The 23,381-nt window shown below is 38.1% G+C and overlaps 1 protein-coding gene across 3 annotated transcripts in view; it reads left to right on the forward strand.

The window, feature by feature from the left end:
• The window catches only part of FBXO11 (F-box protein 11), a 70,242-nt gene that overhangs the window by 1,575 nt on the left and 45,286 nt on the right, over positions 1-23,381 (forward strand). Inside the window, exon 1 of one of the 3 annotated variants that reach the window (XM_015621788.3) lies at positions 2,814-2,904. The exons of the other annotated variants lie outside the window; for them this stretch is intronic. The gene's annotated coding sequence lies outside the window, so the exon portion shown is untranslated. Of the gene's footprint in view, positions 1-2,813; positions 2,905-23,381 lie in introns of those variants that run through there. 3 annotated transcript variants of the gene reach the window in all.

Genomic DNA, 23,381 nt, shown 5'->3' on the forward strand with positions numbered 1-23,381 from the left:
TATTTTAGTGCATTTTATGCAATCAGAACATTTTAAGTAAATGAAGTAAGGAAAATTTAATCTGAGGAAGTATTTTTAATTCTCCATTCCCCCCCTCCCCTCCCCTTCCTTCCCCCGCCCCCCCTCGCACACATTGGTCAGAGCAAAGAATGTTACCCAGACCAGATTGCTGTGTATATAACCAGAGGATGTGATGTCTTATGCCCAATTATGGGTCTTGTGTAAACCTTCCAAAATCTTAAGTAATTATATGATTAAAATTACTTCTCTGGTATACTGACATTTAAAAGAAAAACAACAACACAAAAAATAAAGCAAAACAACAACAACAACAACAAAAAGAACTTCTTCCTCTGAAAGACGTGCACCAAGGGTTTTCATCATCGATATTCCATATGCAGAATATGGGGATTTTTTTCAACCGTATGGCTTACTCTGCCTTTTAAACAGATGAAATACAACTTACAAAAGGCATCCAGAATGATGTGCTTATGGATTAAATGCAGTGATTATTCAGTTTTACTGAATTCAGTTTTACAATTACACTCTTCATATGTTACTAATTTGCTAAAGATGTAGGCAGAAACTTTATTAAAATCTGAGGCTGCAGTGTGTTTGTATTACTCTGACATTTCTGGAATTCTAGAGTCACCTAATTTTTTTTTAATTTTTTTTTTTACATTGTTCTGTGCTGTTGACCACTCAAATTATAACGAAATCAAATTCCATGGTTTGTGGAAATTATTGTTCTATGTGGATCACTTCTAGCTTTTTCCTTACATTTTTGAAGGTCAGTTGTGCTAGGTCTCACTTGGCCAAAAATGTATCAACAGCATTAAGGTTTTTTTGTCATTAGTGTTCCATCTACATTTGGGGTGTCTCTAGTGCAGTTTCTGTTCTATCTCAGGATTTGCAAGGTCTGATCCACTGTATCTGGAAGATGATTTCAGTATTACCTGTGACTTTGATCGCTTTGTGCAGGGCTATTGCAGTAAAGGCTGATGAATAATGCTACTAAATTAAAAGCCAATATACTGGGGTTAGACTGTACCATGCAAATAAGTGTTGACTTTTTTCACCTTTATTCCCAAGCAATGTAGGTCATCCTAAAAAGGCTGTACAAAGGAATCAGTATAAATTATTAGGAAAGGGTTTCTACTGAACTCAAATTTTCATTAAAAAATCCCTCTTACTGGATACTGTGATTGCAGCTGTGACCGAACAGAAATTATTTTTTGTTATTGTTAATTTCTTTCCTCCTTCATATTACAGCTGTGTACTTATAAGCACAGATATCATGGGACAGAGTTGATAATACAGCTCACAGTTAATCTCTGGAACTTCTTGTTTCATATCATTAGATTGCTTAGTAAAACATGTACTAGGTCTTGAGCTTTATTTATTATTTAATGCTGCGTAAGTAGACAGTGTTTTACAACTGAGTAACAGCTGTTACAGGTTCACTACTGGGTAAAAATCAAGTTATGATGCCTGTTGTTAATAAATAGATCACTGGGAAAAAATGCTTTTATAAAAATCCTTTTTCAAAGGTTCCTTATAAGAATTTAAGAATCACACAAAGCTGTGCTTTATACTGAAGTGATTCTCATTTTATGTTTGTAGTAGGAACAAATCTAATGAGTAGACAACCGTGCTGTCTATATTACACATTGATGAACAATACCTGTGTATCTGTATTCTGATTAGTGGGGAAAGGAGATCATAAATGATTGCAGATAAAAATGTTTTCTCCCCCAGACTCACTATGTTGTACAGCCAAGATAAGATGTCATCAGGATACACTTCCCAAGATATTTTGCCTTATGCTCTGCTGTTCACACCTCTCTCCATCTAAATTAGCCACTCTGGCTACACTATTTTACTTCTATTTTACCTACTCCCTCCTGGTCGCTCCCCAGTCCCCAGTGGGGTTACCAGTGGTTTATTCCGCATGAAGGATATAGAATAGCTATGTCCTTTCATTTTCTTTAGGACAAAGATCTACCCAAAAGGAAATCTGGACTCGGTTATGTTTATGATTAAATATTCCCATGTTTGCTTATAGTGCTGTTTTTTCCTTCCTTGAGTGTATAGGTTTGGTTAGTTTTAGGAACAAGACAAGGTTAGACAGTTAGTTAAAAGACCAAAAGATCTTGTCTAGAATGCAGCTGAAACTGTCAACCTCAAAGCTATCATATAAATATTTTTTTGTTGTTGTTTCTGTTCTTCTCAAAATAATAACTCCATTAGTGAATATGTGCCTCTGTAAAACCAGCACATCACTGGATGTAGTACTAATGAGGTTCTGAGCTGCATGTCCAGAATTAAGTGCTCTTAGGGTCGGCTCCTGTGTGCTGATAAGTACCCAGCTGCATCTGCCACAGTGCTGCGTGCTGCTGTTACGTGGTGGCGGTGTCCATGTGACAAGGCAGGGAGCTGGCTCCGGAGCTGCCTGCGCCAAACACTAACTGCCTTTTTTTTTTCCCAGGTTGATTTTTGGCACGAGTGCTGCTACAAGGGAAGGCATAACTCTGAACGCCTGTGGGTGTGGTGGAACTGTGGCAGCTCCAATTGAGATTGGGTTAAGCTGGGTCAATACTTTTGGAGCTGAGGCAAATTTAACACATGCAATATGTAAACCTACCTTGCAAGTTTGCTTCCCCTCCTTGCCCCAATCTATTTTCCAGTGAAAACAACATATGTACACCCATACAGTGTGTGTCACCCTGCAACTTCTGAACTTGTTAGCTCGTTTCAGCCAAAGTTGACAAAGGGGTGTGAACTTAAGTTTTGTGGAAACTATTGGCTGGGCAGAGGATGAAGACAATGAGGGAAAGACATTTATAACTCACCCTCTCTACCCATGCCAAGAAGCAGCAACCAGCTGGCCTGTCAGCACACAAGGTAATTGAATTAGTCATTTGTCTGTATAGGGGACACAAGCTTGACGTACTGGGAAAAAGAGTAGGTTAGGCTTTGTAAGACAAACGTGTAGAAACTAAGCTCCAGTAGAGTCCTTGCTCACAACGTTTGAATTTTGTAATGTAGAGATAAGTATCTTAGGAATGGTAAGGAGTTTTTATTTGGCTCTGTTTCAAGTGTATGTGTGTAAGCACATGCATGATTATATATGATTTTTTTTTTAGTATATTCACCAAAAGGCTTATTTGGTAGGTGCAGGGCAGTAACAGTAACTGAATTGAATTATTCTGAAGCAAATGCACAGACTTGCATCAAAGCATCTAAATGGGTTTTAGTTTTTTGTAGGGTCATCCCTTAGGGCAAGAAGTCAAGTCAGGCATCAGCTGCTCCACATGGAAAGAAATCTAGTTAAGGCTTTTCTCTATTTCTTGAAAGTGAGTCATAGGCTGGGAAAAGATATATTCACATATGGAAATACAATTCTTGGTTTTGCAATGGTTTACAAAGTCTACCTTACAGATAAAAGTTTAGAATCTATAAACTTGGCTCTTCACGTACAACTTCTGTTTCCCAAAGCCTTATTCTGCATTAGGAGTACAAAGGAGTATCGGTGTACCTTTGTTGTCCATTTAGGACAAGTGTGTAAACCTATACTAAAGCTTTCTATTTCATTTGGAGAGATCAAAATCAAGTGTATTTGTTCTTGGCATACACAATAGTGTTCATTGCCTATAGTTTTGCTATATTTTAGTCAATCATAAGACTATTAACATCAGTTATAGTTTCCCAGAAATGCCAAATCTTTTTTTACTTTCTGTGTTACAAAAACTAGGAGCCCAGAAGTTTAAGAGATAATGAAGCTTCCTCCATGAGTCTGTTTTATATCTTTGTGCTTTGGGGGAAGGTTATGTTCTGTGCCCCCCTCCTTCGTCTGGTGTTTCCTGGGACAATCACAGAGTAGACCAAAGCTATGCAATGCATGTCAAGCTTTTTCTGCAGGTGTGCAGGCATGAAGCATCTCATTTGTTGAGCATAAATTAACATTCTGTGCACTGGATATGAGGCTTTGATGTATATGCATAGAATTGGGGCACTAGGAAGGCTCTGTCAGCCCAGCAGCTGCCTGGGAAGGTCAGGCTGGCAGCCTGCTTTCCATGGGCAGCTCCCTCAGCAGTGTGGTGAGCCTGGTGTGCTCGCGAGTGCTGAATGTGCAGTGCCTGTGCAGAGCCGCTGCTGTGCCATGTGTTTGTTCAGCGCACTGAGCACACTCATACACAACGGTGGCAGCCCCTGGGATACCACTGCAGCCAGGACAACTCCTTTGGCCCACACTCTCCTCTGGGTCCCTGGGGTAACTGGAAGGAGGATGCACCAGGTGCATTGTTAACATGCATCACCTGTGGCAACACTTAAATTTCCTCTTGCAAGCTGTGCCTGTAAAACTGTTTGATCTGTTAGGAGGAGGAGGTAGTGTGCTTTTGTAAGGTTTCTAACTTTGTATTGATTAGTGATTAAATATATTTAGTCTTACACATTACAACAGACACAATAGGAAAATTAAACTAGAGCTGTGCAATGTATAGGTAATAAAAGCAGAGGTGAACTGTCTGAACTAACAGGAATTGAGAAAATGGAAGGTCTGTTCAGTTGAATTTGTCATTACCTAATACTTTGATGTCTTCGGATTATTAGTATTTCTTTTTGTTTCTTACTTGTGTGATGTTTCTGCATTCAGCATTTGGATTGGAAGGGGAGCAAAATGTGGTGATTCTTGTTCATGATACTAAGCTGTATTATCTGAATATTATCTAGGCTTTTAGCCTGAGTCCTTTAGTTCTTGTGAAATGGGGGCCAAGGAGGGAGGAGAGAAAGAAAGCAAATTAAAACATACAGTGAAAGTACAGAACATCAAAGTTCTGCTTTTGTAGTATATTATTGCTTTTAAATTTTTGTAGAAGAAAAGAGTTCTAGATGTAGGTCCCTCAAGTAAAGAAAATGCTTTAGAGGCATCTTCTATTATGTGCATTGTACTTCCTGTTAGAAAGTTTAATGAACTTTTCTTGAGGTGATTAAAATCTATGAATCCTTCTTAAAAGATAGCTTGAATAGTAGTTATTGTAGTTCCTCTCAATAACAGTTTTCCTGATTATACTGCTGCCTGTTCTTAAAATTACTATTCATTTGTGGATAGAAGCTGGGATAAACAAGCAAGGAACACTTATAAAAAAATGGAGTTTTTTCAGTAGGCTTTTGGGAGCTATTTTTTGTGCTCTCCTTTGGGATACTTCCTTTAGTTGCGTTTTTCCAAGAGAGCTAAGTAATTGTAGAGCCTGTTTGTTAGATAAAAGGGTTGTCCTGGTTCTCCTGCTTCTAACTCCATGTTCAGCCTTTGCCTTGCTTTGACATCCTTAGCTCCCTGAACCGTATCACCACAGAAACCAAGCCTCCAAAACACTCAGAGTAGTTACCTGCTGGTTTAGCTGTTGGAGCTATCTAACTGCAGGGTTGGGTGAGCGCTTAAGAGAATTGGTGATCAGTGGGATGGCCCTTGCCCTCACAGGTCAGCCTTAGATCAGCTTGGCTGTCATGTGGGATTGGAGCCTTCCCCACGGCCTGGTGCTAGTCCTGTGTATTTGAGAGGAGCTGTTGCAAGGCTGCTGGGGCTCTGTGCTCTGCTCCGTGCTGTGGGACATACAATGAAACCTACTGTTCGTTGTAACAGAAACCTGCAGTTTCCATTCCGTTGCCAGGTTTGTCAGGTCCCTCTGATGTCTTATATGTGAGAGTTCAGGCACTGCTTTGTTCTGGGAGCTCAAACTGCTGCATAGTTGAGCTCTGCCTGGAAACCTTGTCACTTAGGCTCCTAGGCTTGTTTCTGTTGAGCAGCTGTACCTTGATTCTATGTAGGTTATTCCACAGAGGTATAGATATGCTTCCCATACATACCGGATATCACTGGTATTCCAGTATCAAAATAACAGTAGTGTTTGTATCTTCTTGCGCAACCAATTCTGTGTTCCAAAAAACTGATTCAGCTGTACCATGTGAGTGCCAGTCTAGTGCTGGTAGAGTATATAAAGCTTTTCCTTACTTTTTCTGTGATGATTGACTGCATTGAGATTGGTAGGTACAGACAGCATAGAGAAAAGAGCACTCCTGGGAATGAGATTGGGAAACAAAAGCTTGGGTTTTGTCCTAGTTTAAATTGCCACTGCATGGCAACAAGGCCAGATCAACAACTGTACTTGGAATTCCTATACTTATTTTGAATAACCACTGTCCACACCAGCAGAAGAGCTGAATTTGCAGTCTCATGGTCATCATGCTGTGTGCATGCTTTTATACTGAAGGGCTGGTTGGTATGAATAGGTCATCTTACAGTAACTATTTCCTTTTGGTAATCCCAGTTTGTAGTATTTTGAAACAGCCTGTTTACCTTAAGGGCTGTCATTTGTGGGTTCTATTCTGTTGCTTGTTTTCAGCTTACACATCCAGAAGCAAAGGTTCCAGGGTTTAGTGTCTTGGTTTCTGAATACAAGTGAGTTGTACCTCTACAGCATGTCTAGATTTCAAGCTATCTTTGTATTTGGAAAGGTTATCATAGGATGACAGGTTACCATATGTCAGCTGATCTGTGGTGTCTGATTCACAGTAATTGTTCATGTGTATGCTCTTAGCCTGTGGCAAATGGAAGGTAATTTGAGTTAGCTTGACCCTCTTTCATTATGCTCTTGCAAGGCACTCCCTTCTCCATGTGGATTGTTAGACCTGCTGAAGAGCCTTGGCTAAAATAATGCAGTTTCTGGCTCTCAGTGAGTCTGGCTGTATCTGTGCAACAGCAGGATGAGGACTTCACCAATTTCCTGTATTGCTGTGGTTTTGAGACATACCTTGCTGAAGAAATAAATCCTACAGAGATATTATCCTGAAAACCAGTCAGATATTACAATAGTCAGGTGTGCTTTCCATTAGCAGAAGATACAAAGCCTTATTAGTGCATTTAAAAACACATGAAACAAGTTGTTTATTTCACTGTATCTTGGTATACTTCTTTGTTGTTTTTGAAGAAGTACGTTTTACCTTGGTTTCTTTCAAACAATGCTTGGTAATTGAAATAATTCTAACACTTCAGTAACAATTTTCAATGTTCTCATTCAAAGCCTTCTGAAATCCTTGCTAAAAGAAAGATTCCTGTTTACTACAGATGGGACTTGAATTTGATCTGAAATGACATGAAAGGTAAAACAATTGATTTTCTTTTTAGTGCTTAGTTCTTATTTGAAATTTAATTTTGCAGCAGAAAATCCAGTCCAGTCTGGTTCATCAGTAATTGTTAAAAATCTAAAATGCTACTTAAATGCTTATGGGAAGATATTTTTCAGTAGTGTGATACAGCCACCCGATCTTGCTGCCTTACTGAATTCTTAGGGCTCTCAAAGAGAAACTCAGAGCTGTCAATTGAATCTATTCCATTTCCTCTTCTTACACAGATTAATCTCCTTACTTAATTACTGCATTACTGATCCTGTGTGTATATAAAGTATCCTCCCCATTTTTTTTTGCTCTTATTTGGTCAATAAGTGTTTTTTCTAGGAGATAATTGGATAAAATTTACAGTTCCCAACCTTCTTGTACTTGGAAAAGTGAGAGGAAATGTGTAAGTTTCTTCTTTAACTGGAATTTGAGACATAGGTCTTGGTGCAGACTTTGCTGTAGTCCTGTGAGAAATAAATAGTTGGAAAGTTCATCAACATACCTTTAAAAAGTTTAGCTTGTCAATGTACCTTTAGAAAGAGCATTATGCTCCAGAAGTTTTATGGGAAAACTTCAGATTTTAATAATCGTTTCTAAGAGCTGAGGATATAATGGAATGCTTTTTTGGCTAAATAAGCCTTTCCTGATGATTGGGAAAGCAAGAGACCAGAAATGTGACCCAAATGCTGTTGGGTCATCAATGTAAATTGAGTGTAGTGGCTGCTCAAATTAATGTTTACTATTTCCTTCAATTGTCGCCGTCTTGGCGGAAGGACTACAGGTCTTAGATGGTTGTTACATTAATCGTTGTCAAGATGTGGTGCCTCACCTTTCTCTGAAGGCGGTAAGATCTGTGGCCATTTTCTTGGATATTCATCCACAGTCTTTGAAGAACAGTTATTCAAATTATACCAGAATTCACTCTGGACCTGTGTTGGCTGCAGCTGTCCAAGTTGAGACTGTGGGTAGGGACAAGAGATAGCTGAGCTTCATCTGTTAGGACCTTGGAAGACCGAAGGTCCAGGGTGATTGCAGTGTGTGAAAGTGCGTAGTGGCTTTTCCGTTGTGACAGTACCACTTTCTGTGGAATCCCAGACTGTTTTGGGTTGGGAGACACCTTAAAAATCACCTAATTTCACCCCTCTTGTATTGAGATCCATTTGGAGGTTTCTCTGGTTCCACTTTGAAATCTCCGCACAGCTCTACAATAATTGAGCCTCTAAGGTATGTGCCTTGGATTGCTGTTGAGAGAACCTCCTTCAACACTAGAGCTGTTTGGCCAGCTAAGCATCAGTGGGAGGAGAGAGGATTAGTGCTTTGGGCTACTGTTGCTGTCAGGATGACTAGAAGAAGAATGGGTGTGATTGTGATAATAGGTGATATCCGAGCAACTTCAAGCGGCCTTTGATAACAAGTTTAGAACCTTTCATATCTTGCCAAATTTCTCTTCATTGATCTGCAGTGTGTGATCAATAGTCTGCTGATACACTTGACATTATCAGTGTGGTTGTTTATCACTGTCAAATTTTACCTAAATTTGAAAGGTGTAATTAACTGAAAAAGGCATATTCCAGTAGGTTCAGTGGGTGTCTGTCTAATGAAGCTCTGTTCTGAAGATCAGTTCATCACAGTACTTGTCAATGTGATGTTGGCTCTCCCGTTTTGTCTAAATAATGCTTGAACATCTGAGCTTGTTAACTTTAAAAGTCTAAACAGGAAGTAATGTTTACTAACAGCCTCATCTCCTCCAAAATTGTTTTTTAAATGCTAGAAAAGGAGATGAAATGACTCTGATTTTCCAGTTACAGACAACCTAACTTTAATATGTAAGTTTAAAGGAAAATGTATTGGTCCTACTAATGTTGAAATTTGTAAAAATGTGGGGAAAAGAGAGAGAAGAACAGAAAATTAATTTCAAACAAATTTTTATTTTAAAATTTCAATCTCAATAGTATGTGGTGTTCCAGTTCAAGATCAGTTTTCATATTCTCTTCATTAATTTTTCATTCTGTTTTTCTGGATAACTTTTTTGAGAAAAAGTTTTCTATCTGCTGTGGGTTGCTCGTATGCTGATTAATACAATGGAAGTTAAAAGTAGGTAGTGTGTGGGAAAAAGCATGATTTTTAACTCCTCTCTTTCAAAGGCCTGCCAAACAATACCCGTTATCCATTGCTACTGAGAATGGATTCATTGCCATGTTCTTGGGTAAATCCCAGCAGACTGCATGCATAGTTTTTCGGTAATTTCAGTTGACTAAATGACCAGTATCACAAAGAGTGCTGAGAGTTGCCAGTATATTTTTGTGTGCATGTAAGATCTAGAAATTTGACACAATTGTGTCAAATCAAGAACATTACCTGAATCACAGTGAGTTGGGCACAGTGATTTTTCAGACTAAACACACTTCAGTTGTTACCCCAATGTTTTCTCCCTATCTATCAGCAACTTTGGCCCTAAGCATTCTTCTGTGCTACCACTATTAGCAGATAGTCTGTGAAAGGCAGAAATTTTCAACTCTTCATGTCACTTGCATGGTAGAAATAATTACCACTTTCATAATGAGCAAGTTTTAAATAGTAATAACAGACCATTTCCTTTTCTTATTGTCTTTATGATGTTTTGATGAAGATGTAGTCACTAAAATTATGTATATGTACTACATATTAAACATTAACTAAGATTTATTGCTTGTAACGTGTGCAGGGTCCTGTTGGCAGAAAGACTGTTTTGCAGTAATATAAATGCTGTGTGTGCATTATGGCAGGTGGGGAAACTGTTTGAGCCTGGTTAAGATTTCCCTAAGATTTCTGGGGCATATTTTATCTTTTCCCCAAATTCATTAGTATTACAAAAATGGCCAAATACATTAGAGAAAATGAATTTTAATTTGTCTAGCTTTTGAAATCAGCATATGGTTTGAGAAAGCGTAAAGGGTTCATAAGAGCAAAGTTTAAGAATGTGGTGTCCTGCTTGTGTTTTTTGCTCAGTTGAAAAAAATCAACCTGCTTCTTTTTTATGAAAACATATAAGCAATATATTTCCTCCCAAGGCTTGGCTCTTCCTCCCTTCTAGCAGGTACTTTTCACTACATATACATGGAGACAATTGTAAAGTATCCCTTTCTGCAAACCTAGCTGGTAAGAATCTTCCCATCTAGATAAAATTTCTCTTAGAGACAATCACTATAGTAGGCTTAATGGCCTTAAGAGTTCAAATAAGAAATTTCTTTTTCTTTTAGGAGTAGATATATATACATGTATGCATATTTAATTTTTAAAGTGAGAGGAACAATTCAGTGGTTCTTTGTTTCCTCTTTTACTATTTCTAGTTACAGCACTGCAGTGGGTGGAGTAAGATTAATGAGCAGTTTCAAGTCCAGAAGGTTCCTGACTTACTGATCTTTTCACAGAAGTACTTACTCATATATGCTAAGAGTTTACTTGTTTAAGCATTCAGTGATGTAAAAAGAATACTAATCAGTGCGCTCAACTTTAATCCTTCCCTTCTGCCTGAAGGTCTTGTGTTGGAGTTGCAATAAACATGGGGAAATACCTGTTATTCTGCCACCACTGATTGCCTAGAGTAATTTCAGATACTGGTAAAGGATCCCCTTTGTTTGGATATTTGTATTGCAGAACTCTATGTCTTGCAGGCCTTCAGTCATGTCTGTAGCTGTCATCACACACCTGGGATGTGCTGATGTACCATTGTTCTGAAATCAGCACTGGGAAACGAAAGCGTGAAGAAATGGCATAACTTGCCCAAAGTCACCAGGGAAGTCTGTAGGCACAGTTTCACTGATATTTTAAGTAGTGTGATTAAGTGTGATTGCAAATGGCCACCAAAAGGGGTTTTCTCAGTGGTTTGCTTCTTCCTTTGTTTTAATGACTGTGTACCTGTACAATCACTGGGTATTGTGTGTGGGAGCTGGTGGGAAAAGGTTTGCACCCTCCTTTCTGGCAGTATTATACACTTAAATTGTTTTATCTTTATCATGGAACCACATCTGTGGCAAAGCACAGAATTGAATGTGATGTCCTTGGGTTCCTGTGGTTGGTACTCTAGTTGTGAACCACATGGTGTCAGTTAGTACAATACCTGTTTTCTTTATGAACTTTTGTTAGTGCTCAGCTTGTCCCAGGCTAAAATCTGGATGTGTGTACTGGAAGTTGTTGCTCCCAGTTGTCCTTTGTCCTGTGCTCCCAGATGATCCTTGTTCAAGACAAGGACCACTGAACAGCTCAGAATGGCTGTGGTGGTGCTTTAGTCTTTCAGGGCAGCATATGAAGGAAGGTAAAGGAGAGTTGCAGTTGGTTGGCTTAATTATGCTGGGCTGAAAACTGGAGCTGCTCTTGGAGTGCCACGTGAGCTGTATGGCCATCTGTCATTGGGGCAACAACTTCCATTCTAAAGGGCAGCTGGCAGGATTGAGGCTTGCTTTGCCTGGCAGACTTTTTTTTTTTTTTCTTTATTTGCCAGTGTGTGTCAGTCAAAGCCCTTATTTGTGGGTAAGGCAGAGAGCAGGGGTTGTTTTAACTGTTTGCGCAATTAACTTTAAAAAAATCCCAAGAGGAACAGTGGGCATTTCTGTGAGAATAAATAATGTTCTTTTAACTTGCATTCTGTGCCCTTACAGACTCTTTTTTGTGCTTTTGAGGTGCATCATCTTGACAGTTGTGAAGTCATAGGTGTGTCTGTGGGTGCACTGAACCATATGTATGGCATGATAAAATTACACGTTTGTACTAAAATGCACTGTGACATTGTGAAAGCACAAATACCGAAGGAAGTGCATTGAGAGATGACCTAGAGCTCATGTGGAAGATTTAAACACTGAGATTTTGCTCTGGTTCTTTAGAAACTTTATCGTAGGATTCTGAGTAGGGATGTGGAAACTCCTAATGGTATTGATCATATTGGCACATTGCAGAAAGATGAAAAAACATTGGTAACATTTTATCTGAGGAAGACTGTGAGTTTATAGAGGGTAATTGTTGGGAAAATAAATAGTTGGAGAAAACACTGCAGTTGTCAGTCAAACAGTATATGGCTTTAAATTTGAAATGCTTTGAATATTTTTATCAGAAGGGGAAGTACTGCTCCCTCTTTTTGTTTGGTGGTTGGTGCTCTTTTTTTTTCTTTTTTCTTTCTTTTTTTTTTTCTTTTTTTTTTTTTTCCCCCAAGACTAGACATGAGTTAATATTTGAGTGATTCTGGAAACTCTTAGTGAGCCCAGCATTTACAGTGGCTCTTGGCATAAGTCTAACTGCTATAACTTGGTCATCTCATACAGCCAGCTGATGTGCTGGGGCGAGAGGCTAGGAAGCAGCACAATTTAAATAATGGATTCCTAGTACTCAACAGTAATCTGGGCTGGTACAGGTGATGTTCTGCTCTACCTTGATCCTGCTACTGGCTGCCCTAAAATAACCAATATAAAGATGATACCTGGCATATGGGTGCTTTATCCACTTCTGTCAACTTCTCCATCTATTGGACCAGAGATTGTTAAAGGGGATATGTGCAACATGCATTTATTGACTTTACTCTCGTATGAGTCCATAGTTTGGCCTCAGAATCTGTCAGAGTGTTGATTGTGCCTTTCACAGTCTATGAGTAAGTGGTAGGGTTTCTACCCTTGGTTGAAGTTTTATGAACATGTGATAGAACATGTCTGGGACATCCCCTCACTGCTACATGTAGCTCAGAAAACAGTCTGGAATTTAAATTTTCTGTAATCTAAGTTATGTTGTTTGCTAGAGGAAAACAAATTTTTGATGGCAATTTTCTATTTTGCCTGTAGATGTGGTGGAAACATTTAACTTTAATAATTGCTTCAGATTTGCAGGAAATCATATTTGGTTTTCTTTACTTTTCAAAGTTGATTTAAAAAATAAAGTCATAATGACTTGGAATAAAATGTTACAATTATCCAGAAGGGGCACTGATAAAGTATTGTACTTGTTTGTACTGGCAAAATGAAGTTCATTGGCACTTTGAAAATTTCTTCCAGTGGAATTATTTCTGATAAAGAACTTGCCTGATACTGTCTTTATTTTGAGATGTTCAAGTCCGTGACTTAGTTGCCTTGCTTTTGATCTTTACTCAGCACCACGCTCTCCAATGGGTACACATCAGAGACAGCTTTATGTATGGAACTCCTGTCTGAGCCTGACCCATTGCAGGGGGGGACTCCTGGTATTAGTATTTTTTAGTGGTTTTTAACTTGTGTTTTAATACACATGTGCCTCCAGTCTCCAGTGTCATTTGTGATTGAGTGGGGAGGAATGTGATGGTGGGACTTGGTCCCTCCTTTATATCTCAAGGCTGTTCTTTGTTGGGAAACCAGAAGTCTTCTGAGTTGAGAGTGAGCAAGTTGGCAGTAAGGTTTGGCTTTATAAAAGATGAAAATTAGTTTTGAACTGCTCTGTACTAAAGATGATTGCACCTCTGTATTTGTCTACTGAGGGCACAAAACAGATCTTTTTGTTACTTGTGTAATTTACAGTTTTATTGCCGTATTTGTTCTAGAAGTTTTAATTTTGTAAGATTTTTCTTCCCAACACTGTTATAATTGAAGGTTTTCAGGTCTTCAGCCACAACTGATTACTTCTAATTAAGTGAAAACTTCTCTCCTTTTCCCTTTATTTCCTAAAGAACATAAAATATTTTAATAAGGGTTTTCATTTGTCTTAAAATCTATGCTTAAATAGCCAAACTAGATTTTGATTTTGAGATGCACATGATTTATTTTTCTTCTTAAGTTTGAAGGCTCTGGCTCTCAAGTGTGAAATGTTATTAACAAACTTTTCAAAATCTGTTATTTCATAGCTCTTTACTTTGTGTCCAGCAATAATGACATTTTCCGACTAATAGATAGCACTATGTATAGCATAAATGGTTCTTGCCCTTGGAATAGAGACTGCTGCTGTGAAAGATGGTTTTACTCTTTCACCTAAGTGCTGCTCTTAAAGTCTTGTTAGCATAATACTGGTTTTGTGTGCTTAATTATGTGTATTCAGCAGTTTACTGCCTGGCAATAAATCTGGTCTGAGCTTTAACAATGACTTTTACTCTCTCAGTCTAGGTTGTTATAAATGTTTAATTTTTTTTGTTCTGATTACTGTATCTGACTAGTGCACTTGATCAGAAAGTATCTAATTTGTTATTTCTGTACTCTGTATTTCTACCAGGGCTCATTCTGGTCCTGCATGATTTACTTCTTTGTATGTTTAATTAAAAGGGACAGGTGTATGTTGCTTATACAGCCTCTTGCCTGGAGGCATGGTGTGGACTGTTCCTTCTGGAGAGTGCCTATGTTTTTTGAGGAGTATGGATTGCTGGATCGCTCATGTAAATTAAGGTAAAAGTTCTTGGAAGCAGCACTTGTTCCTACCAAAATACAAGTTTGTGAAGAAACCTCAGTAATCAACTAAACCTCAGAAAATTAACCCAAAACACCATATTTACAGCACCTGGATGTAGGATGGATGCTGGTATATGTGGAGGAAAATGAGTAAAGGTTGCTGTAGGTAACTTCTTGATTAAATTCAGAATGATGAGACATACTGCAGTATTTTAAAGAATTACTCTTAAAATATGTATTCTGTGGAAAACAGTTATGAAATTACATGTGAGCAAATTATTTCAATAAATACACTTGCATTTTTTTGTGTAAGTTTATGTGTTCTGTTCAGCCTATAGAATACGAACAGTTTGTTTTTTAAATTAGCCATAGTTTGAGAATAAACATGTCAAGAATTCAATTTGACAGTTGCTTAGAATACATCTTAAGACAATTTTTTAGCTAAGTTTAGCATGAATATAACAAAGATGACTAATACTCTGTGTGCTCAACCAAAATACAGGGGGAAACATAGCAAAGTTCAATGCACTTGTAACTATCTTTGATACATATTAGAATGTGGAAAATATTGCAGTTTTGCCTCTAGAAAAACAGTGAACAGAGATGTAAAAATGCTGTACTTGATGGTTGACAAGTATTGTATAGTTCAGTGGAGAAAAATACCCATTTATTTAGTTTATTTAACTGTGTTCATGATCCTTGTGGCACACTTCTAGCTGAGTGCACAAAATATATTTCACTTGTTAGAAATGTTTTGAATGCTCGTGATTCAAGAGCAACTCATGAAGGATTCTTTTCTTTTGAGTCTTTAGTGATAATGAATCTGCTTGTGTCTGTGCTGGCACTTCAAATCTGACAGACTACATAAATGTAGCTGTGTAATGGGGGGCTTTTTGTGCTTCCAAATGGACAGTGTCTTGCACATTCTACATATGTAGGATTTGAAACTTGCTGTGATTCGTTGTTCTGAGTTTGCACCTATGGTCTTGCTGTCCCATGGTAAACCTTGGTCTGTGGAGAAGGTGGACTTGGAGTGGCTTTGTAAAGACAGGATCATCAGTCTGTAGATGCTTTGCATGCAAGGTTTTCCTCTAGGAACACTTAGACACTTGAGAGGCTTCTTTCAAGGTAAAGATGCTAGATAGTCTGTAAAAAAACCTCTTCTGTTTAGAAATCATGGTTAGTAGTAGGTTGGTGCTGAATAGTTGGCATTGACCCGTGTTCCCTGAAGCACTGAAGTTCTCTAGGACTAAATTATATAGGAAACATAAAAAGACAGGAGCAGGATGAAGTGATTTTGATGATTATTCTTCTGAGATTTTACGGTTGGTTCTTATTTTGTTTTTAATTAGCTAGTATATGTATGCAAGCATGTGTAGCTCTTGCTATGTGACAAGAACTGTCTTGAACTTTCCTCCGTTCAAGACAGGACCTCCTGTAAGTCTTTCAAGAGTCTGAGATATAAAGTAGAATATCATTTTTTGGAAATATTTTTCTACATGTGGCAAATGAGAGGGATCTGTTAAGGGAAATTAATCCCTATGGTTTGTTTACTTGCTGATTTCTGGTGATAACTGGACATTCCAGCTACCATCATATTTTCCTGGAATATCATTGTAGGTAGTACAGTACATCCATCTTCTACAAGTGCCTATTGTCTACCATACAGAAGTAAAAATTCATTCCATCATAGTTCAGTCACTGGCCTGTTTCTCATCTTGTGCCAGTATCAGAAATGCACACGGCACTGGCATGAAATAATTCACTGACTGTTAAGTACTACACATCAAAGATAGCAGTCTGATTTAATGTCAGGCTTCATAGTTTTTCAACCATGGTTTGACTGATGCACCAAAATTTCTTTGTGTTCCTTACTTGTTAGTCATCAGTGGTGGCATATGCTCTGACATCTAAAGAAAAAAATATTGTCAAGCAGCTCCAGTACAGTGACAGGGTTCTTCAAGGTGTATTTCTCTGTTGCCTGCTTTCTAGCTGTGCTGGCTGCAGGCTTTTGGATTCACAGCTTTTGGGTAATGCCCACTTGCCCAGCCCTTAGCTGGGATTATAGTGGCCATGGGCGGTGTTATTTCTTCCCAGTTTAACTGCTGCCCAAAGCCTTTTTGGGGGTGGTGTTTCAGAAGCACAGGAGCAGCATTGAGATGGTTTTGGTAGCTTTGGGTTGGAGGGAGGAGGTGGCTGCTCTATGAAAACTTCAGTTGCACAGTAATGAGTGTGTGACTCTGTAGTTGTCCAGTTCAGTAAACAAAAATGTGCAATAAGTGTGCTTAATGAAATTAAGGACTTTTGGTACTGATCTCCTCCTACGTGCTAACACAAGGTAAAGTAATTTAGGTCAAACATTGGAAACTGTGGTTCACTACACTAGATTCTCTTTTATTTTCACCTGTAATTTTCAGTAGTATTTAAATTCAAATGAGTTAATAGAAAATACCTTTTCTACCCTTGCTTTACAATAGTGATGTCTGAAAGAAGCAGCAGGTGAAAGAATATAAGCAGCAATGTCTTTTAAATCCTCCCCACCTACTTTTGAAAGATGTTAATCCTTTAACTCATTAATCAGGTGGAGTGTGCCAAGATGGCAGCAGCCAGTTCCGGTTTAGCTCCAGCAGTTTCAAGCAACTTTTTGAGTACAGACTTCTTAAACAATGTGCCATCATCTCATCCCTGATTATCACTTAGGAGAAGGAATAGCTGTAATTAAGCCAGCAGGGACAGAGATGTGAACACTGTTCACGTAACCCCAAAGCACTGCATGGTCAATACACCAGTCTAAGCCTGTATAAAAACAAACTCACTTTGCCTCTGTGTTATCTTCCTTTCTCCTGTTCTAGTCTTGCTTGCAGCTGTGTCCATGAGCTCTTTAGGGTAAATTTCGGTTTTTTCCCTCTGCTGTGTTTGAAGTGACTGACTTGGCTGTGTCTCCAGCTGCTCCTGCACATTAGTAACAGTGGAACAATTGAGTAGTTTGCAGGTGTGTCAGATTGGTAAATTCAGAACAGGTGAAACTGTGACAGGATGACTTGATGAAGGAAGCTGAAACTGAGGTGATGATTACAAAGACTGACAGAAAATAGGGCCTGGAAAATAAATTCAATTTGCTGATGTTATATAAGCATCTTAGTGCAGCCTGTAGATTCATTAGTTTGGGAACATACTTTGTAAGGGAGAGTGATTGTGTGTGGCTTCGCTTTTAGCAAATTGACTGTAATTTAGAGTGAAGGTGTAGGAGGTAGAATGTATTAATACTCTGACTTTCTAGCTGGTGTGATCTTGTCTAGCAGGTGAGTTTTTCAGTGTGTTCAGCCAGCATGTGTTCCAGCATACTTCAGTTTACAGCTGCAAAGATCCTTGAAACCATGAATTGGCACATAGCACTTACTGATTTATTTTTTTTTTTATAAATTATTTTTGTAACTGCTGAGAGCTTAATAATATGGAGAAAAAGTGGTTTATCTCTTTCTGTACCAGCAGGACATTCACTGGTTTCTGCAAAGATGGTTTACAGTAATAGTGTTACTATTACCTCATTCCAGGTGAAAGATACAGGGTGAGGGGCGTAGATACTATTTTGAAGATCACCCTTAAGTAGGTGGTACTTGTATGTCATTCATCCTGGTGTGATCAGAAATGACTGTAATAGCATGAGATAGAGAGATGAGGAGCAGGAATGGAGTGTAGCTTGCTGCGGATACCCCGGAGTCCTTTCCGAGCCTTGGGAGAGCTCACTGGGCACAACCCTCTGCTCAACTCACTGTGTCTGGGAGGGTTCACTTCTGAGCAGAAGTGGAGATTACCCCTGCTCTTCTACCGCCCTAGCAGTGCAGATTTTGAAATCATCATTCTCTTAAATGAATGTCTGATGGATGTCTTCGAGTTTGTCTTTTCTCAGCTCTAGCAGTAAGGGATTAATCTTCTGTAATCAAAAGCTTTTATTTCAGTTACAACCACATTTAAGCAGTGTAAACAAGATCACACAGGCAGTGGTTTGTTTACCTCTTCATGCTGGTCTCCAGGTAAACACTAATACCTCATTACCTTTTGGTCTTTAATGTGGAACGGTGAGGAGAAAAGCAGCTTGAGTCCTTCTGTTTAAAATTTCTACACACTGGCTTTGAGATTGACCTATTTGAATTTTTTACTGATACAATTAAAGAAACTGAAAAGGAAGGATGGTTCTATCAGTTTCTTATCAGCATTCAATTTTGTAGAAACATTATTCTATCATAATACCGTATCAGTTGCTCTCCCTTTACAAAAACACTGTTGAAAAACAAACAGATAAGGACTTGGTGATGTTCCACTTGCTTGGTCAAGTGTATTGAAGGGCCCAGTGATGTTTTACAGCCTAACTTGCGATCAAAATGTGCAGCAGTGGTGTTTTTCTCCTCTCAGACCTCTGGACCAGGAAAATGACAAAATGAAACTGAGTCTGACAGTTGGGAAGGAATGTAAGGATAGGGGAAATCTAAGAGAAGGAGGGAGTTTCTGTTATTTAAACAAATTATATTTTAGTACTTCAAATCTTTCAATTGCTGTGCTGAGGATGCTTTGACTTAACCTAAAATAGTATTTCTTCATAATAGGTTTTTGCTGACAAAACGTGTTTTGATACAGATTATTTGACAACATAGGAACACTGGTGTGGAAAATACGTTCATGTAGGAGTGTACTTTTACATGTGTATGGTTGAAAATACTATGGTCTGTCTTCCTGTCCTAATGTCACAATGGTCTGGCATTTTTTAGAAGTGTGGACTACTCAGCAGAGTTAAAATGGGCTGAAGTTTTGGAGTACTGGAGTACTACAACTGTATGTTTTAGAGCAAAACAGTTGGATTGGAGCTTCAGTGAAGGCAAATGGTAAGGCCTTGTAATAGAAATCTGGATGGTAAATACTTCAGATTTTGGTATGTTGAGCAGTGATGGGAGAGCATTTACTTGATGAGAATGCTGGGGTCAAGTGGCGTTTGAATTGTTCTCTGATGGTGCCTTTGCTGCATTAACAAAGCCGTGGCCTTCTTGGAAGGGACTCGCATAGTTTGGAGACTCCACAAACTCCAGGCAACCTGTGCTGCTGCTTAGTCATCCTCACAGTCAAAAAAAAAAAAAAAGTCTCCTAATGGCAGTGTTTTTCTGATGTCCTTCCAGTGCTTAAATGTTTTCTCACCTTATTTGTGTACAACTGTAAAGTCAGTGAACTTCTGCAGTGCTTTGGGCCAAGGAAGTCTTTGTTTTTAGTTTCAATATTTGAGCAGTTTGGCCTGCAGAAGAAAAAATTGTCTATAAGATGGTTATACAAAACTTATCTGAAGGTTTGTAGGCCATCTGTCTTGTTTGTAGTATGATGTCCCTTCTTAATGTTAATACTCTTTATTCCTGCAACTTTTTAAGGCTATAGTCAGATGACCTAAAAACCACAATAAATTAGTACTATGAAATGGTAGCCCTGTTCAACCAAGGTATTGTGACTCACTTAGTCTGTTGATGCACTTAGTAAAATTACTTTGGCTAAACAAGGGGTGTTTTTCTGTTCTGGTGGATCAGTGTGTTTGGAACTGTTTCGCATCTGCGCACCTGTGACTCTTCTCTCACAAAGCATGTTTTTTGTGTATATATCAAATATGTATCCAGAAGAATGCCTTGACAGCTCTGCATACACACATAGCTACAATTCTATTTTGTACATATTTAACTTTTCATCAACACTAAAAATTACTGAAAGGAACAAGATCAAACTGCATAGGCATGTTGGGAATGTGGGGGTAAAGGGGTAGTCAGCACTAGTCAAGGCATGAAGGGGAACCTCACCATGGGGCAGCTATCACGCCACATCTTGACATTTCTGAATACTTTCTAATCAGTCTTTAATTTTTTAAAATCTTTCTTTGGGAAAAAATAATATTGGGAAATGTAGTAAAATGACCAGGAAAAGGAGTTTATCATAAATTCCCTTTTCTTCTGCATATGTTTTGTCTACTGTCTCTCCAAAGTGTCCTGGTCTATAAATACACTGCTTGGTGTAGATACCCAGGAGAAAACATTTGAGGTCAGTGGGTAGTGATGGAACTGTGCAGATGTGAAAGGAGAAAACTGACCATCTTAATGTGGGACTTCTAAATTATCTTTGATTTTTTGGCGTAGTGAGAAAGAACATTCCTCTTAAAACCGCTTAAGGGCCTTGTGGCCATTTAGCGTAGGGTTTATTTTTTGATGGCTTTTTCTATCTGTCTTTCAATGGCTCACAACACAGGATTACTGTGTGTAATGGAGGGCTTTGAGAGTCTGGATGGAGGGGGCTGTTACTGGGCTCTTCTTCAACCATACTGTTTCCCTATTGCTTTTTGCTGCATGTGTTCAAACAGCTTTTACAGTTAATGCACATGATTTAAAAATATCTTTTTGAATGGAAGTTTACCATACTGAGGCATTACAAATTTGTAGGAAGTGTGGTGGCTCAGACCTTCAAAATGGAGACAGAATAAATGGCAAAACTCCCCTTCTGTCTGGTCTTAAAATGAGTGAATATCCAGAATTGGGGTTCAGGTGCATGAGAAGGAGGTCCTGTTTAAGAAATGAAAAATTTGGGATTCTGCTGTACTTATGCAAAAAGAGTAGACATAAATGACTGTGGAAGAGGAAAAACCAAGCCTATTGAAAACTTCCAGTGTTTCTGGACAATTCGGACAAAACCAAAAAAATTAGTAGTTTCTTTCCATTTTGTAACTTACACTTGCTCTCAGGTAACCAAGTTTACTCTGCCTGCTTGAACTTCATTTCCTCTTAATGTTGTTAAGAATAAATTTGAAATGGAAATAATAAGCATCTGCTCCTTTTGGTAAGGAGGAATCTATAAGGACTTTTTTTTTTCAGATGGGCATTTCCATATTGTTGAGTGGAACAGAGCTTTAGTCAAATTGGGATCATAAGAAAAACAGCTGAGAGATACTAAGAAAAGAAGCTAGATTTATTTTTAAATGAAATTGTCAGTAGTTGAAAATAGTTCATCAGATACAGGGTATCATCTGTGGTTTTAAACTTGAGAGTGTTCACTGCAAAAAGTCTCATTCTGGAAACTTAAATTATGCAGCTATTACATTTAACTTCAGAATTTATCAGGAAAAATATATCTGCAATTAGTGTAATTAATTACCAAATGACATAATGAACAGCCAAATACACAGCTTTTTGCCCTTCACTACCACCCACATACCTTGATAGTTGTTGGTGTTTTAGTCTCTGAAGTTTTACCAAAAGCAGAATTCCTGTATCAAAATCAGTTGAGTTGTTCATTAAAAGCATGTTTCTAAATTCTAATGCACATATATACAGCTGTTAGAGATATCTATATATCTATAGATATATATAGAGATACATAAACCCATATGCATGGGTTTATGTATCTATATATATAACAGCTCCTCACAATCTGAAATGACAGTGTTAATAGAAAATACTAATAGAAATTTAATAGCTACTTAAAAAAAGCTTTTAGAAGTTCATTGATGCAGCATTTAATGCATAATACTGCTTTTAATGGCAAAAGTACATCATCAGTCAGCATCTGACAGCCTGTTTTCCTTGCAGCTGAAAACAGGAAAGTTAAACCAGCTGAGTGTTGTGGGGAGGTTGGTTATGCAGTGTTGTGGAATGGGCTGGGTAACTTAATGTGTGCAGAATTCACAAGGTTTAGGTTTGAAAAAAAGAAGTGTGTGTCTGTAAAAATAAACCTGGTTTAAAAAAAGTTCTATTTAAAGGCAGAGAAAAGTATAAGAAGGTAAGGACTTGATTAATGTATCAAAACTATGCCATGTGGTTTTCTCATAAAATCAGGATGTAATTTTTTTTTTTTTTTCTCCAGGTATCCAAGAGCAATAACTTCTAGCTCAGGGTGTTTAGGAGATCCTTAGTCTACAGGGCAAGGAAGAGCAGTGTCCTCCCTGTGCTGCAATTTCCTTGAACATATAATAGAAAACCTTTCCAGCTTTGCTCATGTTTGTTTTGCAGCAGTGGAAAACAGATGATCCTGTTCTTCCAATTTGTCTTTAAATCATGTATTAATACTATAAAAGTTGGTAGAAAAGCTATTTAGCCTTTATCTCCCAGAGTAAATTTGAATAATTATAGTTGTTCTCTGTGTAGGATTTACTTTTTCTCAAAGCAGCTTGGGTTTAGGTAGGCCCTTAGTCCTACAGTACTTGGTGTTGTCAGCAATTTTTAATTTTTACTGTAGCTCTTAACAAATTTAGTTTTGAATCAGATGTTGACTACTGCAGTGGCATTTAATAGTTCGATGACAGATTTCTTAACCTGTCTTAATAACATATATGCTGGCAAATATGTATTTCCCTTCTGCACCCTGACGATACTTGGCACTTGCTGTGGTTCCACATGTTATTTTCTCAGTTCTTTCCCTGAAGCTAAACAGAGCCATGCCTTCCTGCTCTTGACAGGCACCTTGGAGTTGGTAATTTAAGGAACAGGATAATAGGAACAGTCATTGAGAAGTTTTCAGAGTAAGGATCAGATAAGTGACTGTGTGTAAACCTTGCTACAGTTAGGCTTGTAAAATTCAGCCTTACTATGATGTATGTCAGATACAACATATTTTTGACTCATTCAAGGATAAGAAGTGCTTGCTTTCCTTTTTTTACATGTTCATGTTTCTGACATAATAACACACATTATATATATTATTTTCATTAAATAGCCTTTCTTGAAAGGTTAAAAATAACTATGTCTTGTAACAAGGGGTCTTTTTGGTGAATAAAAGAGAAAGAATTTGACAGGAACTAATGATTTTTAATTTTTTTTTCCTCTT

The sequence above is a fragment of the Parus major genome, chromosome 3, assembly GCF_001522545.3.
Source record: "Parus major isolate Abel chromosome 3, Parus_major1.1, whole genome shotgun sequence".
NCBI classification, from domain to species: Eukaryota; Metazoa; Chordata; class Aves; order Passeriformes; family Paridae; genus Parus; species Parus major.